Raw genomic sequence first — 18,037 nt, forward strand, 5'->3', positions numbered from 1 at the left:
CTTTTAAATGCGTAAGCATTTCTATGGTTACCCGACGAGAAAACTGTCTGATCATCCGCCCGTCCTTCGCGGAAGGCGATCGCTTTCAAAATAGAACCAGCAGCAATGTTTTCGCCAGCTGTGGAAGAAGAGCACGACGAACGCGCGAGCAGTGGCACGCAGGGCAGTATGCGAATGCTGGCATGGTCAGCGGCATTGGAGCCAGCTGTAGAAGATGACGACGATGAACGCGCAAACAGTGGCACGAGAGCGTCTCTGTGACCACATGATGTGTGCAGTCACGCACGCACTAGGTACACCTTTAGTAAGCCAGAACTGTGGACCAGCCGTGGCTTCGCATCACAACGTCACCAGCGCACCTGGCGCCTCCCCCTGCTCTAGTAGGCTTGCCTCATCAGTTCACGCTGCGCCACCATCCGCAGCAGTTAGTGCCGCCGCGCAGCGCTATCGCATTTAACGAAATGACGCCAAGACGACAGCAGCCGCTCACCAGTGCTAGGATTACCAGCAGTGTTGAGTGTGAGCACTCATCACAACGTCGTTACTACGAAATGCTTACGCATCATTCAGATAACTCCCTGTCCAGACCCTACGTAAACATTTGTTCTCTAGCTAATAAGCGATTACTAACGGTACATTTCTCAAGGAAAAGATATTATTACCTCCATTGTATTGTTTCAAACAACTTTGATTCTTTCTACTTGAACCATGTGCTATATGTACGGGCGAGGATCTTGGATATAATGGCGCCATATACCAACAATGGTAGACACAGAATATTGATCGCTTTGCAGATTTAAGCAACCGTGTTCCATTGCGAGCGTGAAAGATTAGATCTCATTACTCTGCTGTTAGCATATAATTTGCCAAGTATCGTTACTAGATAGCTGAACAACGTATAAGTTTATTTCTATTTCACTGGTTGCACAAATATACATGTGTTGGCGCAAGCTTTTTTTTTTTTTTTGTCCAATAAGCCTCGGGAAAGATAATTTCAGTCGTTTCACAAATATACATGTGCTGGCGCAAGCTTTTCTTTTCTCCACTAAGTCTCGGAAAAGATAATGCGTTGTGCACCATAACACTTTTTCGTTCAAAAGAAACAAACTACAAATCAAGCCGGGCTCGGTTCTGGGAAACAGCTTTCGCACAGATAGTTGACGTCCGGTTCATTTATGGATAGCTTTGCCTCACCCATCCGTCTTTGAATGGTGTGCATTTGTAAGTAGTGCATTAGACCTCCCGTACTATTAAGTAAAGGTCTATACATGTTTTCACGTGAAACAAATGTGGTAATACATCAGAAGACGCACTGTATCCGGATCGCCAATGGAACCGGCATTACAATGTAAACTGCGTTCTTGCTACGACACACAACCTCCGTGGGTACCCTGGCATATTCACAGAAGTTTCTCTTAATTTTCCAAAAGGGATTGGGTATACGAAAACAGCAATCAAATAATACTTACGTAAAACGTCCGCAACTGATGTCTTTACTCTGACATTTCCCTTTTTTTCTATTGAAAAATGCGTCTGCACTTCTTTCTTGCAAGATACATTTCCTCATCTACTACACAGCTTGATAGAACACTAAGGTACGATGGCGTAATGGTTTTACGGGTAAAGGCACAAGAGGAATAACTGGGCTAAATAAGTGGCAACCACAAAGGCACCGCCGGGTTTCTACGACTCATTTTTGTAAAATTCAGAGCCCTTTCTTCCACTGTGAAGATGGAAGCCAGCAAAGCTGTGACTATGGTGGATCTGCTATAGTGAATATTGCTATAGTGAATTTATATATTATCATTATTGACTGCATTGAGCCTCTTCGGCATGTTGGTCAAAGAGCAAGGGCATCGGCGTCTTGTTTTCACCCGCGCGACGCCAAGTAGTGCGCTTGCTGCGCACAGTCCGCCCCATCGTCATAGACTAGCGTATGAGCCACAGCGTTCATAGCTGCGGCACACTGCACCGTATCATCGGGATCTTGGGAGATGTGGTTAAAAGAGCGTCCCTCACATAGCGAGTCCAGAGGGCAACGGCTGATAGCGGTGCTAGCGCAATCTCAACGTGACGAGACAAAGGGGCACAACTGCTGGTTGTGAAAGAGGCATTAACGCTGGCGAGGGGTATAAGAATGGGCCACCCATCATCCGTTTTGACAACTGTGCTAAGGCACAATTGGCGGGAACCGCCAATGGGGCCACATGGGGCCACAAACACCCACATGGAGCCAAACCTCCACGCACATGAAGCCGAAATTTGTTGATCTATTTCTGGTCTATCTATCTACTTCCGTTGCCAGACGCGATCTCCTGGAATCTAGCCTATAACAGCTTCGGTTTTAGATTGGATGGCCATTTATAATTTATTTTCATGTAATATTTACGATACGTTAAAGGCGTACCCCTAAACTAGATGGCGCCACGAAAAACAGCGAGGCTCGTTATCGCGTTGATTTCGTGTCTCGTCTGAATCGCACCTCATCGTCTGGGCCTGAGCACAGCCGCAACATGGCGGCCGTCTTGCAGTTCCCGATCTCGCTAAATTTTACGTAACTTCAAACTTACATGTCCCGAAAATCGGGCTTATCTAAATTTAATGGCATGGTGAGCATTTAACGTCTACAGCTGTCATTTCATTTGAAAAGAAAACTGGGCCCACGTATTCTCCCTCTTTCATTTTTTATGCATCGTTTTTACCGTTACCTATATTCATTGGTGATCTAAACTAGGCACACTGATTACATTGATTGAAAATAAGGGGCATATGTTGTATGTAATGCGCAAATGAAGTCAGAAGCGTCTCAATTAACTAAAGAATGTTACAAATTACGTATTAATGACGCGCGGGATAGTTTCAAGTGTGTTTGACGAATTGGGACTGCTGTATTTAATACGCGCACCGGGGCAGAAGCTTTACTGCTACCGAAATAAAATTTGCTAAGAAGAGGAGAAGAGGGGGAATGCTATAGCCATTCTGCTTGCGAATTTTGGTGTGCGTGTTTAAACAACACCATCTGCAAAGAAAATTCGCAGTTTTGTACAAAAGGTGAGGCATTTTATTGCGATAGACAAGTACTCAGAAATGCACAAAGTACAGTTCATAGTCCTATCGGTATAGCATAAATCGTAGTAAACATTCGCTTGCCAATTAAATTAGCAAGTCCACTGTCGCTCCCGCAACCGTGAACAATACTGGTTTGATGAAGAACGTCGATATCAGGAAGTGAACGTTGGGGCTGCCTCTCGCTTCAATGACTGTCCGACACGTCGGATTACGCAATCTACAACACTAGGCACTCAACCTCACTTCATCGCCGACGGCGAAAATTCTCTTGAGTGTCCATGTCATTTGTAAGTCGGAGTAGTAAAAATTATTTCAGCAATTGTGCGACAGTGATATTTAGCTACTATCCGCTATGTTTCCAAATTTCTCGAGAGTACATTACACCACACAAAGCTGAGTTAACTCACAACAAACGGAAACTCAAGGAACCACGGAAATAGGTTCAGCTTATCGAGAGTTCCATTTGCCGAGATACTGGCCTGAAAGATATCACAATATGCTGCTTTGTAAGGGGCGGATTCTTTATTGCCAGCAACAGGCTAATGTGCGTAGCTTTTTGGAACGTTTCTACGTGACCGAAACCGCTGACTAGAACAGGCAGCGCGAAATCTAATTTTGAGCGGATAGAGAAAGATAACATGTTCAACAAAAAATTGGCCATTTCATAGAACCAACAACTTTTGAAATCGTCTATAACTTGAGCCAGCCGCGGTTTAAGCGCAGTGTGCTTGCGTTTCCGTACCGCTACGCGAAGCCCTTAGCAAACTAACAGGTCATCGACATTTTCAACAAAAAGAAACCCAAGCGCCAGCATGGCCACGGCAAATCCCAAATTAAAACGGCACCACAAGAGAGCCATGAAATGTAGCTTCGACACCTCGGGCGAGAACGTGGGCATTTTGTGTGTAACATGTACGATAATTGTAACGCTTATGTAATAATTTTCAGCTTTCGGAATGTTGACCGAAATTGCCTTTTCTCCGTACTCTTTTTCGTCAAATGAAGCGCCCGTGCTTAACTATGTGAAGAAGTCATCTTGATTATATTTCGTGGGATTAGGAGGCATCTTGTTGGCAATGCGCACGTACATTTCTAAGTGTTTGACGTAATCAGTAGCCTTTGCAGAATATTACGTTTGGAAGAGTTTTGAATCAATGTTGGTGCGCTGTACAAATAATGATGAATTTGGCCCCTCTATCTTAAAAAACTATGACAGTTGTAGAGATCGCATGTAACGAAAGTTAGTGCAGCACAGTCGCGATTGTGCATTAGAAGTTTACTGCGTGTATAGAAACTACAGCCTGTAAGGTGTTTAGCAAATACCTTAAAAAAAACGGTTTACTCCCATTATCTTCGATGTTTCCCGGCGTCTCTAAAAGAACCATGTGTGACACCGAGTTCACATTATGTAGAAATGGGAGCATTGCTATGAGTAATCTGTGGGGGAAAATTATTTTTTTTTCAGGCCTAATTATGATTGTTGCAAATTGTTACACAACCCTCGACATTTCGGTAAATTTAAGGTCAATACGAGGCGAACACGTGATGTCCTCAGCCAACTGAATGAGTCGCCTTGTTTCTATTTTGTGGATACTTAAAATTAAATTCTAGCGTTGTATGCGCCAAAACAACGGTATCAATATGAGGCATGCCGTAGTGGTGGGCACCGCAAATTTCGAACACCTGGTTTTTTTTAACGTGCTCCCAATGCACGGGACACCAGCATCTTCGCATCTCGGCCCTACTGAAATGCGGCCGCCGCGGCCGGGATTCGATCCCGCGAACACATGCTTAGCAACGCAATGCCATAGCCGCTAAGCCACCACGGCGGGTATATTTTGTGGATATAGGAGACAGGAAGGGTGTGGATGATGTGCAGACTAAGTTCAAAGCGTGTGCAGTAGCAGGAAAACTTGTGCAAGTTGGTACACGTTGAAACATAACACACAAAAAAGGTGACTGATTTCATGATTCCTTCGGCTCCGAACTAATTTTTTTTTTTTGCGACAGCACCAATCTCCCAACGCTATTTTATTTTTGTTCGCCAGCATTTCCTCAAATAATACTCTCACCCGATACGGGGAACAGAACAAGGAACTAGCGCTTATAGAGTGGTGGATTGTTGAGAAGTGTGAAGTCGTAAAAAAATGCCAAGCTCTCGCTGATCCCAGGGACATACGGTACAGGAGCACGCTTCTTAGGACGCGTGCTGTCGGTGCGTGCTGGAAGTGTTAGCTGACGTTCCACGGAGCGCAAAGCGGCTACCCTGACTCGTTTGTGCACTCCGTGGAACGTCAGCTAACACTTCCAGCACGCACCGACAGCACGCGTCCTAAGAAGCGTGCTCCTGTACCGTATGTCCCTGGGATCAGCGAGCACTTGGCGCGTGTTCTACGCCCCTACAGTGTACAAGTAGCGCATGTTCCTACAAAAAAGTTGAGGCACTCCCTTGTAAACATAAAAGACAAGCTACCAAAAGAAAAATTTCCAGGTGTTGTCTACAGCATCCCATGCGCAGACTGTGATCGAAGTTACGTCGGCGAGAAAGGCAATGTTCAGCAAAGACTAAAGCAGCACGTGTGTGATGTAAGAAAGAAGCACGTAACTTCAAATGCTCTGGCCAAACACGCAGAAGCGACTCGTCATGAAATAGACTGGGACAACGCAAATATAATAGAAAAAGAAAGGAACTGGATTTCTCGGCTTTTGCTTAAAAACTAACAATTCAGACCATAGAACACATACTTAATCGCAACGACGGCAACTTTCCCCACGTGTGCACACGTTGCTTACGTCACATCTTTAAACCTACATAACCACAGACCATTTCTGCCTTCACCTTCATTGTGAACAAGGCTCCCGTGCGGGAGCCGAAACGTCTTATTATATATTTTTAAACTTCCGTGGTCGGTGTCCGTTTTAATTGTTGTCCTGCATATTTCCCGACCAGACGGGTTTCCGTCCAACTCTTGACTTCAACCTCATAATTGCGCAATACTTTATGGACCCTTGGGATTAGCCCAGTGATAAACACCGGGGCCGCACGTTTCAGCTTCGCTGGTTAACCATCTTCATGGAGCGGAAGGACCGATGACTTTTGTTGGATATGTTTAGCTTGACAGAAATTACAGGTAGCATCTTGGCGGCGCGTTTGGGGTATCGAACTTTTTTTCGCACAGATTTACTCCAATACGTTTAGCGGTACAATCATAACGATACCATACCTCAGTGCGCTATCAAGACGGCTAGTGGATTTGGAAATGTACTTTGTAAAGAAAAAAAAACAGATGACTAGCATTTTTCAATAGCAAAAAAAAATGTCAGTATAAAGACATAAGCTGCGGATATATTACGTAAATATTATTTCATCAACCTTTGCATTTGCCCAGTGCCCTTTGGGAAATAAAATGAAAATTATGTGATGATGCCAGGGCACCGGTGAAGTTTGTGTAACGTAGCAAGAGTGCGCTTTTCGTTAAATTTCCGGCTCCAATAGCAATGTAGGATCGGGGTTGGAGTTGAAGACAAGCTATTGGGACGGAGAGCGTGCTGGAGACAGCACACAAAGTATGGACAGCAAGCCAAATGAAACTGAAGAAACGTCTATAAATGAAACACCGGCCACGCCCACATCAGATAGCGAAGGAGGCCCAACAGAATCGCCTCCAACAACCGACATGACGTTGCACCAAACGACAGATGAAAAGAACAGTCCAAATAACAATAACGCGGAAAAAGTTGACGCGAATCGAGAGGCATCCCAAGGCATGCCACAAAGTGCAGACCAAGTACAAGGTAAAGATACCGAGACAAGACACCAAGGAACATACAACGAAGATTCACCAATAATCAGTTGTGGGCGTTATGTCATCCCGGATCAGAAAGGGAATAAAAGCACGCTCCCTCCGAAAGAGATAAAACACACAAGCGACCAGACGAAAGTAAAGCAAGATAAGGCAGCCAACATAGGCGCAAGCTCATCAGAAAACCAAAAAGAAAAAATCAGACTCCGATCAAACTCAAGGATAAGAGGGGAAAGCAAGAATGGAAACACACATAGACAAGAGAGCAACCAAGAAACCCTAACCACGCAAAGACGCCCAAAATAAGAGACAACGGGCAGTGATAGCGAAACTAGAAAAAGAGCGAAAAACAAAAAAGCACGTAAACACTCTCCGACACGTGACAAAGCAGCGTCATCGGCGAGTGAAGATGACATGGACGTAACAACGCAAGAAGAAAAGAGCAGGGAAAACCTTCTGCTCTAAGCCAACACCCAACGACACCACCAGAAACAGCAAGCATGAGCTGTAGATAAGATTGGAAACACGTATGACGTCACTAGAGAGTACATTAGAAACGCACGTTTAAAAAAAAAAAAGAAAGGCTAAAGAGATAAAAGAGGGTCTGCGCCACGAACTAAGATATATAAATTTACGAGCGTTTGTGTATCTCAATGATGCGGTGTAAGGCTGTGCATAGCAATAAGACCAAAAAAATTGCATCTATCATGTTTTCGGAAGAAAGAAACAATTTGAATCCAAATGCACAATGAGGCACAAGACCTCACCCCTCCCTAACCATCTGGACATAATTATTGGTATGCACAGCCGAGAACTTTGCCCAAAGCAAACAAGTGTTTTCAGTATATAAGAAGGTAGCAAAACCCAAGTGCTTTCTATTGATCGAAAGTTAAACATCCGTATAGCCCTCGACAAGTATACACGATGTGAACATTGAACTTAAGTGCCACGTGGCACTCTACACACCACAATACAACATGACATAACACACAAACAACACACATAGTAACAACCACGCTTAAGCATGCGTCGGTCCAAGGAATTCTCCCCCCTTCCCCCCCCTCTTTTTTTTCCTACACTAGCTCCCAACCCCTGCACGGAATTCGACAATGGGGAAGTTAAAAGTAATGTCTTTTAATGTAAGAGGCTTTAGAAACATAGAAAAACAAAAAGAAATAATCCTACTCGCCAAAAACAATAACGTAGACATATTGTGCTTACAAGAAACCAACTTTCGAACAACCCGAGACGTAATAGAACTTAAAAACAAATTTCAATTCGACGCCTTTTTCTCCTTGACAGACGCACGCTCTTGTGGCACCGGTATAATATTCATATCCAACAAATACAGACAAAGTGCACACTGTACATATGACACAGAAGGGAGGGTGATTGCAATGGATATATTTGTGGATGGGAAAAGAGTACGAATCATTAATGTATATGCACCAGCCACAAGAAATCAAACAAACACTTTCTTCAAACAATTAAAGAATTACATGTTAGAGCCTCGCGAATATATAATTCTAGGAGACTTCAACTGTGTCCTCGACTCAAACCGAGATATAACAGGACCAGGACAAGGAGGATCCACGTACAACTCCAAGGAACTTAAAAAGTTACTATTACAGAATAAAATGTCTGATGCGTGGATAGTTAAACACGGAAACAATTATGAGCCAACAAGAATTTCACGAATAACCACAAGCAGAATCGATAGAATTTACACATCCCCTAAAATAACACAAAACCTAGAAGACTGTAGAGTACAAGGACTGCCACAAGAACTAGCAGACAGAAGTGATCATAGACCAATTACTGTAACAATAACAGGGGAACCAGGTAGATTAAACAACCCAAATACATGGAGAATGAATGCTACGTTATTACAAGACATAGAAAGTACAGAAGAAATAAAGCAAGCACTACAACACTCAGTAATGGACACAATACAACACAAAAAGAAAGAATGGGATGAGCTTAAAATAGAATGGAGAAAAATACTAGAAACAGCCGGGAAAAATAGATGTAAGAGAATAACTAACAAACTAACAGAAATCTCCAGAAGGATACAAATCATTAAAAATGGTGGAGAACTAACTTTCACCACACAAGAGTACTTAGAATGCATGAGAATGAAATACGACGAAACTCTAAGAGAAGCTGCCCAAGCATCTAAAAAAGTGACGCAACAAAAACTAGCAGAAGACGAACTTGCAGACTTAACGTATGCACAAAACAATGACATGAGAAGCACCAAAGACAATAGAATAGAGAAAATGCAAACCATAGAAGGAACTATAACGACAGATCACCAAAGAATCGAGGAAACACTAGTCCATCACTTCGCACAACTTTTCCAAACCGAGAAATCAAGGGAAATAACAGAACGGAAAAACATGATAAACTCCTTCTGTTACAACTGCCCCCAAATAGATACAGACAGTGACTCCTTATGCGCACCTGTAACAATGAGAGAACTAGAAAATACACTCAAAATAATGAAGCAAACCACAGCACCAGGACCAGACGGTATTATAACGGGTTTTTATAAAACATTCCTCAAAGAAATTGGCGACACATTACTGGAAATGATTAACAACTTCATTATCAACAAGCACAAACCAGCTTCCTTCAACATCGGACATGTTACATTAATATTAAAAGAAGGGGGTGACCCCACAGAAACAGGTTCATGGAGACCAATTACACTACTCAACACCGACTACAAAATAGTAACAACACTCTTGTCCAAACGGCTAACAAAACTTCTTCCATACATAATAACACCTTATCAGGCTTCATCAGTACCAGGAAGGTCCATCTTTGCAACACTTACACTAATTAGAGACAGTTTTGCTTACATGCAACACAAACAATTAAATGGATATTTTATAACAGTAGACCAGTCCAAAGCATTCGACAGAGTCGAACACGACTACCTAATTACACTACTTGAAACCTATGGATTCCCCCCAGACTTAATTCAGTGCATAAAACTTTTATACACAGACATACAAAGCAAAATACTAATTAATGGGAAATTACCCAAGCAATAAACGTAACAAGAGGCGTAAGACAAGGGTGCGCATTGTCAGCACCACTGTTCATTCTAACCTTAGACCCGCTCCTCAAGCAGGTTGCCGCAAACAAAAAGATCAGAGGATTTCCTATGACTGGACAAGAGTGTGTCAAAATAGCAGCTTACGCTGATGATATCTCCCTGTTCGTGAGAGACTGTAGTAGCTTTTGTGTCTTTCAACAAGTCTTTCACGAATACGGAGGTGTTTCAGCTGCACAATTAAATAATAAGAAAACCAAAGCCCTCACATTCGGATACCCAACAAAAGCACTACCTCCAGACATTCAGATATTAGACGCGGTCAAAGTACTAGGTATCACTTTTGAAAACAAAGGTATATCCAATAGAACATGGACCGAAGCCTGCACAAAGGCAGAAAAAGCGTGCCAAGAAGCAAAGAATTATGGCCTATCAATGAAAGGGAAAATAGAAACAATAAAAACTAAAGCATGTGCCTACGCGTTTTACGCAGCAAGAATAGCAACAATGCCTACACAAACAGCAAACAGAATAACAAAAGCAATCACGGCATATCTGTGGAACAATAAACCACCAACCGTAAGGAAAAATCTGCTCTACCTAGCAGACAACAGAAGAGGCCTTAGCCTCCCAAATGTAAAAAAAAAAATAGCACACATCCTAAGCACAAAAACAGTCCAAGTACTAACAGATAACACAAAATACATAGGCAGACCTCTTTTAATATACTGGTTAAGCACACTAAGAAAGACGTTTATTACAGAACCATACATAGGACCAGTCGCAGAAAAACCACTTCCGTTCTATAAGAAAGCAGTTGAAACAAAGAGAGAACTAAACACCAAAACCCCGCAATTACAACTTAGTAAAACACCACCAATCCAGTTCAGCGAAGAACTAGCATACATCGCACTGACAAAGGAAGAACAACAACAAGCTACTACAGAAAAGTGGTCACACCTAAAAGGAATCAAAATGCCAAATGAAGCTAAAGAGTTCGAATGGAAACGGCAATGGGGTGTACTTCCCACACGCCAAAGGCTGGCAGCCTGGGGCATCGTCCCGAATGAGAAATGTCCCAACTGCCAGGAAATAGAAACCATTAACCATGCACTTTTTGATTGTAACGCCGCCAAGGCAACTTGGCAATTAGCAAATAAAATGATACATACCGGAAAACCCCCAAAACCGTCACAAACACGAACCCACAGTCTATTACACATATTAATAATGATGTGTATATGGAAAAGAAGGTGTTTAGCCGAGGCGTCCGGGAAGCCAGTAAGAGCCACTTACCCTACAATAAGGAAAGCCAGGCTGATAGCCTGGAAGTTCGTAAATGAACAATATAAGAACAAAGAAATGAGGTACCTGCAAAGGTGGCATACACGCTTCCTAATAGAAAAAGACAACGAAATACAAATGAAGATCACCCAGTTTTAACATAATCTATAATGCCCCCCCCACCAATTACAATGACAACAATTTAAACAGTAAACACATTATTAAATAACTTATTACGAGAAAGTGTTATTTGTATACTTGTGTATAGAGAGATGTATTGACAAATTTGTGTGCTCTTGATAATATATGCAATGTATGTAATATATATGTTCATGAATATAAGTGTACAGTATTGTACATAAATGAGAATATGTAATTAAGAATGTGTTTACTCTCCAAAGATATATGTACACTAAGAAATGTGTAAATATGTACAGTGTAAATGAATTGCCCTTTTGTAATATGTAATGTAACATATGTAATATATGTGTGCATGAACATAAGTGTATAGAATTGTATACAAAGGATATTTTATACTTAAGAATGTGTTTACGTTCCGCGGATATATGTACACTAAGTAACGTGTAACGAGGTACTGTGTAAATAAATTCCCTTTGTGTAGTGCCACATTTAATAATTAACTAAGTGAGAACATCTTTAAACGTTTACAAAACAGCAAACTCATCCTCGGAGGATTGCTTTCGGCAATATCATTTTCAGTGCGTGCTTATTGGCTGGTTGTGTAAAATCAGATGAGCTGATTGGCTGGCTGGGGGCTGCGGCACGCGAAAGGCGATAGTGTCGCCGTAAGGGACCGTCCGAGTATAGTACGAGAAGCCGGGTGCTTCTGCGTTTACTCTTTGACTTTCCCAGTACTGCCAGAAGCAAATCAGTCAGTTACAGAGTGGGTGCCTCAAAGCTGTCCATAAATAAACAGCACGTGAACAATCTATGCTATAGATGTCTCCTAGCAACGAACCAAGCCGGAATTGTAGTTTGTTTGCTCAGACGGAAAACACGTTAGGGTGAACAAAGCTTTGTGACGAAAAGGGGTTCAGGTTGCCATGATACAAATAGATCTTGAAAAAGCTTTCGATAGGGTCGTCCATGACGTCATATTCTTGCTATTAGAACATGTTGACGCCGGTGCCGTGATAACAGGTGGATTAAGAATGTTTTACAAAGATTACACTGCATAGTTTGTAATTAAAAGTAAATTAGGCGCCAGTTTAAAAGTGAGTCATCATTGAAACTAAGATGCAGGTTTGTCACCTCTATGGTTTGCCCTGTATTTAGAGCCACTTAAATTTGTTCGAAAACAGTCAAAAGTCAATCTGTTCGTGGATTTATCTATTTAGGAATCGAGACCAGGGTTCTGGCTTATGCTCATGACGTGGCAACTTTTTTTTTCCCGAGATACAGAGTTTGCGCATAAAGCTACGGAAGAGTTTGTTTCATTTTGTGCTGCAAATGGAAAGGCTGTCAGGTGGTCTGGCGATAGACACCCAAATATTTTTGTAACATGAACTGGAGCGTTAACCCTACAAAATATCTTAGGGTGTCATTGCACCATCATCGTGACAGTTCAGAGTATAGAATATAAGAAACAAAAAAGAGTTAAAGATCAGACAGAAATTGGGCACGGGCATAATTTTTGGTGTTTTTAAGGGTAAGTGTTGGAAGTTTGTCTGAAGTTACACAAGTACGTGTACCATGGAAACGCGGGGAATGCGGGAAACTGAAATTCAAGACGATGAGCAAAACGAGAACAGGATGAAAGCAGGAGCCAACGTTTCGACATGTGGACTCGACGAATAGAGGCCCTGAAAAAGCAAATCCACTTGTCTAAACGTTGGCTCCTGCTTTCATCCTGCTCTCGTTTAGCTCAAAAACATACCGTGCGCAACAAGTGTTATGCGTGACACAGTTTTCGGTGCATAAATTGCAAAAAGTGTCTGTGGTACTTATGTGGACATCGACTTGGGAAAGAACTACCCGGTTTAACTTGTTTCATGCGGTGAAAGCGGGGTAAGGGGGGGGGGGGGGGGACTTACACATGAGTGTTTGAGACAGACTGTTAGTAGGATTTTTTTTTAAGGGATCAGAGTTGTGTGTTTCTGCGTATTGTTTTTCGAGTGAGATTAAGTTCTTTCTTGCCTGAGTGGTGTTATGTAGAAGTGGAAGTTATTTTTTCTTTACTGAAACCATACTTATTGAATGGATTATCTTCTGTGGCGAGAAACAAGCTGTATTGCGATGTTCATGATGTTTTTTTGTTTTTTTTTTGCTGCTACCTGAATATCTCACGATTTATAACTTAGACCCTGAAGCCATAGCTAAAAAACAAGGGCTTCTTTGTTCCGTGGTGTGTTAAGTGCACCATATATGTAACAAACCTCAAACAAATAAGCGCATCATCTTGGACTGCCACGACTCGGTGTTTTTGTGGGACGGTTTCAAACGAACTCTGAAGAGCACACTGCCGATAACCATTTAGGTATTCGTTAATTAACGAGCACAGGTGGATGGGGAGTGACGGCTGACATGGTAATGCTTTTTTTGTACGAGTAGCTTGTGAAAAAAAAGTTTATGATTGCCAGGAATGCCCACATAGGTGTAAGGTCTGTGAGCCAACACATAATTGCAAGTCGTACGTACACGCGCGATCCCATAAAGCACATGTTTGAGCCACCTGAGGGGTATCAGGAGCTTGACGGTTTCGTGTCTCTGGTGGCCTACTTGAAGGCCTTTTAATTATATATAGTACAGTCTAGCCAAATGATTTATTAATATGTGACCTGCTTTGTAGGTGGGTACGTATTGTTGCTAAGAAGTTAATAAAGAATTAAACGCATACATATGCCCAAATATAGGCGGAGCCCACGGCGACGTTTATGTTGAGAAAGAAAATAATAGTGTAGTAATAGCAATAATAGTGTAGATCCCTCGAACTGTGGGAATCGCTGTTATACAAAGCACTTTGCGTGTAGCTGGTTATGCAGCATTGTTTGGGGTTCATCAAAAACATTACAAGGTGGGTCAACGTGCTTGTGTATATAGAGCAATTACGTGCCACGCTAGCGCACATGTGTGACGACGGCGGCAAGACGACGACCAAGTGGACGACGACCTCATGACAACAATGGCAAAATTTCTGCTCCAGCCGTCGACACGAATATACGCATGCAATTGCCGGGTTCAGCATGACAATTTAACGACCTTAAGCGAGACACGCACACTTTACAACCTTATCTGCGAGTAACACCTGCATCAAAAATGCAACTTAGCTTGAAGCCTGTGCTTGACTTGCTCTAAACGACGCCTGTCGTGAATGTGCCGAAGCAAACGCAACGAGCGTCCTGGGCATGTTCACGCCAGGCGTCCTTTACACCAAGTCAAGCATGCTCTTCAAGTTAAGATCCATTTATGAATACGGGGGTAAATGTTATAGAATCGTACATAGTATGTTTCCGCCATGCGGTCTATGGTAAAGCGATTACGGCATTTGTATTGCGCTGAAGAAAGGTTAAAACGTGATCACCCTAGGTCGATCGTAGAGGCGGTAAAACGTGGCTCAGTTTGTACGCAGTGTGAACTCTTATGGGGGAAGTAGTAGGGAAAGTGGGCCGATCCCGAACACAGTGCAGTCTAGCAGAGAGTCACAGATCGCGAGCGGTCACTTGGAATAAAGTATGGGAGGTATGCGCGATATGTTTAGAACGATGGAAGGCATGTGTGCACTCCTGACCTAATGGTTGGAGCACAGGGCCCGAGGGCATAGGTTCAATTCCACCATTGATCACACATTTTTATTTTACAGCGATTCGGTTAGTTCCTAGTTGGTCAGAACTTTTAGAGTTCGCGTGCGCGACCTTTGGACTGGACTGGACAAACTTTATTTCGCCCCTGCAGGAGTCGCTTAGGGCGTAGCGGGGGTCTCCCACGTAGGGACCGACAAGGAATACCTGGCGGCCGCTTCGTGGGCCCGCGACCTTTGCTCAGAAAAAAATGTGGCGCCATCTCGAAGACAGTTCACAGTAGTGGGAAGCGCGCAGCGTGCTGCTTCTCCAAGATGCATCACATGACGCCGTCAGGTGACATCTTCACTTGACAATGATGTCATCGTGTGACGTCACGTTTGATGTGTTGACGTCATCACGTGGCGTACATCAGGCGATATCGTCACGTGACGACGCCGTTATCACGTAACGTAACGTATGACTTGGTGTCACCACGCGAAGTTTGAAGTGATGACGTGATCACGTTTCGTCTTCATGGGCAGATACCGGAGACAGTGCAAACAAGCGAGAAGTAGGCCGCGCGCTGCTTCTACAAGAGCCGTCACATGACGCTGTCAGATTAGATCGCCACTTGATGACTTCATGGGCCATATAATGATTTCGTATTGATAAAAAAACCCCCATCAGCAGTTGTGTTGGCGGTTTTCCACAGCTTCGCTGGGCATCCACTTTCGCAAGGCCAGGATCGCAGTCAATTTTATTATTCCCAAAGCTGCTTTCAATCAGTATAGGCATACTTTCACAGCCCGTCTTGGGCTTTCATTCGGTAGGTGGCCAGGCTATCCAACGTAGATCCATCAGCTGCCTCAAAAAGATGCTATCAAACAGTTTATCGCAGCAGTCTACATGTTTATGCGTGCGGTCCTGGCTGCAATTGTGTAGGTGGCCATTTTCACGTTTCTACAGAGTCTGCTAGAGGTGTTAGAAAGTACTCTTATGCCCTCTTCATTTCGATATCAATTATTCACCCTTTTCTGGTGATCCCGTGGACGCTGCCATGTTTGGTCAAGTGGTGACGCGTTCACTGCTTGCCTCAGCTGCCTCTGTTTCCTCTGTGTTTACAGTGGATGTAGTACATGACGCCAGTGTGGCTCTGAAAACCTCTGTCTCGGCGGATATCGTAGACGGTGATGGGGCGGATGACACGCGAAGCTTTGACTACAGCTTCAAATAATTTGTAAGCACGTTCGGGGCTCATTACGCTTTGTCCAAGCGGCGATAGCAGCGTATACGGTGCTTGTAATAAAAGCAGGGCTAAAAATTAGTGCAGCTTGCACTACGTTGTGCAAGGCTGGAGAAACAGCGGAGCAGGTGATCACCTAGATTCTTCCAGTTTCGCTAGGCTCGGCTAAGTTTCGCTACGTTCGGCTAAGTTTTGCTAGGCTCCAGATGATACTCCGGATGAGCACGCAATCGCCGCATTCGTTCTCGGCTGGCGGCACGACGAGATTCCAGCTGAGCGGCTTCTTCTTCGGGAGTCTTGTACTTCTTCGGCCATCCCATGTTACATTTACTCAGTGCGAAGTCTACGAGGGTTGTGTGTTTCGCCGTCGCGGCAACATGATCTTTATAATCAGTGTGACGTCATGACCGAGCTTCACAAAGTGTTATCACTAAGCAAAGCAAGAATTGCGGCGCGAAGCAATGACATGGCTGGGCGAAGCTGGGTAAATGATTGCTCTAGCGACCGCATTGACGAAGCGGGTCTGCCGGAACCCGGGGTCGACCGTGTCGGTGTTGCAAGCTGCGCAGTGCAACGCGCAGGACGTCATCGCTGGCGCGGCAGCGGAGGAGCGTAGCCGGAGCTGGGAGAAGCGAGGCGCAGCTGTGGCAGGCGGTTGCTAGGCAACGCAGGTGACCTCATCGTTCTTAAAGGTTTTTTTTGTTCGCGACACACGGACTGACGGTCGGCTTAAAAAGCTCCACTGTTAAAAATGTTTTCCAAGCTATCCTAACTTGCCGCTTCTGAATTGAATCAGTATCAATGTGTTCAGCTCTTCGTTGTTTATTAAAGACGATAGTCTTTCTTGGGGAACTTAAACGCTGAAAATTTGGTCTGTCTGTCTGTCTGTCTGTCACCCGATTCAGCCACTCGGCCAAAGTTGGACCACTTGCTTACCGCCCACACTACTTAAACTGGTACGGCTGTTCACACTTGTGAACGTTATCGATCACAAAGTAAATATTACGCATATCTGAGGCGCAACATCACTAGGTAAGTATTAGGAGGTGTGTTCCTTTAATAGAAAATACATAGATACGTAACTCTAAAGACCCTAGTTTCTTAAGCTGCCCTGAAAATGCCATGATATGCGCGCCAACGAACGACGTTCCCCGACTGCGCGCCGACGAGCGCCCTCTGCCATGGAGGAAGGAAACCCTCTGCACAAGCTCATGTTTCCCGATGTATTGCCAGATGGCGTCCATGTCTCACGCAGCGCCTCCTCAATTTTATCAATGCCAGCCAGATGCGGCCGATTCAACATAAAGGAAGCGCTGTCTGAGGCAGGGCAAAACATAAATGGCCGCTTGATGAAATAATGCGGTAAAATGAAATCTGTTCAAACAAACCTTCATGCCAGGACGGAAATGGTACGAGAACAGCATCACGGGTGGCCGCGGATCAGACCAGCACTCATGTAGTACGGCCGGCAGAAGACTATCGTCTTTCGACGACATTTGCAGCGAAGCACGCTGATACGCGGCAAATTTTTTTAGCAAATACTTTTAACCAGCGGCAGTCACGTTTCTTACTGAGTAAACTTCCCCGGGCGGCCACTACCTGATTGTTTATTTTCTGCTTATCACTCGCGGGTGCGCTCAGCTGCGATAGATTTGTTCTTGCTGTGCACAAGGCTTGTAACGCAGTTATTCAGTATACGTTGTAATAGCTTGTACCAAATACGTATTATCGCTAGTCACTCGCTGAGTGTGTGGATTGGTACGAAACGCTCGGCTTCGAACATAAGGGTGCGGCCGGTGTAGTCGCCGTCACCCATGCTTCAGCGCGTGGATTCAAG

This window comes from Dermacentor silvarum, chromosome 11 (assembly GCF_013339745.2).
Source record: "Dermacentor silvarum isolate Dsil-2018 chromosome 11, BIME_Dsil_1.4, whole genome shotgun sequence".
In the NCBI taxonomy this organism is placed as follows: domain Eukaryota; kingdom Metazoa; phylum Arthropoda; class Arachnida; order Ixodida; family Ixodidae; genus Dermacentor; species Dermacentor silvarum.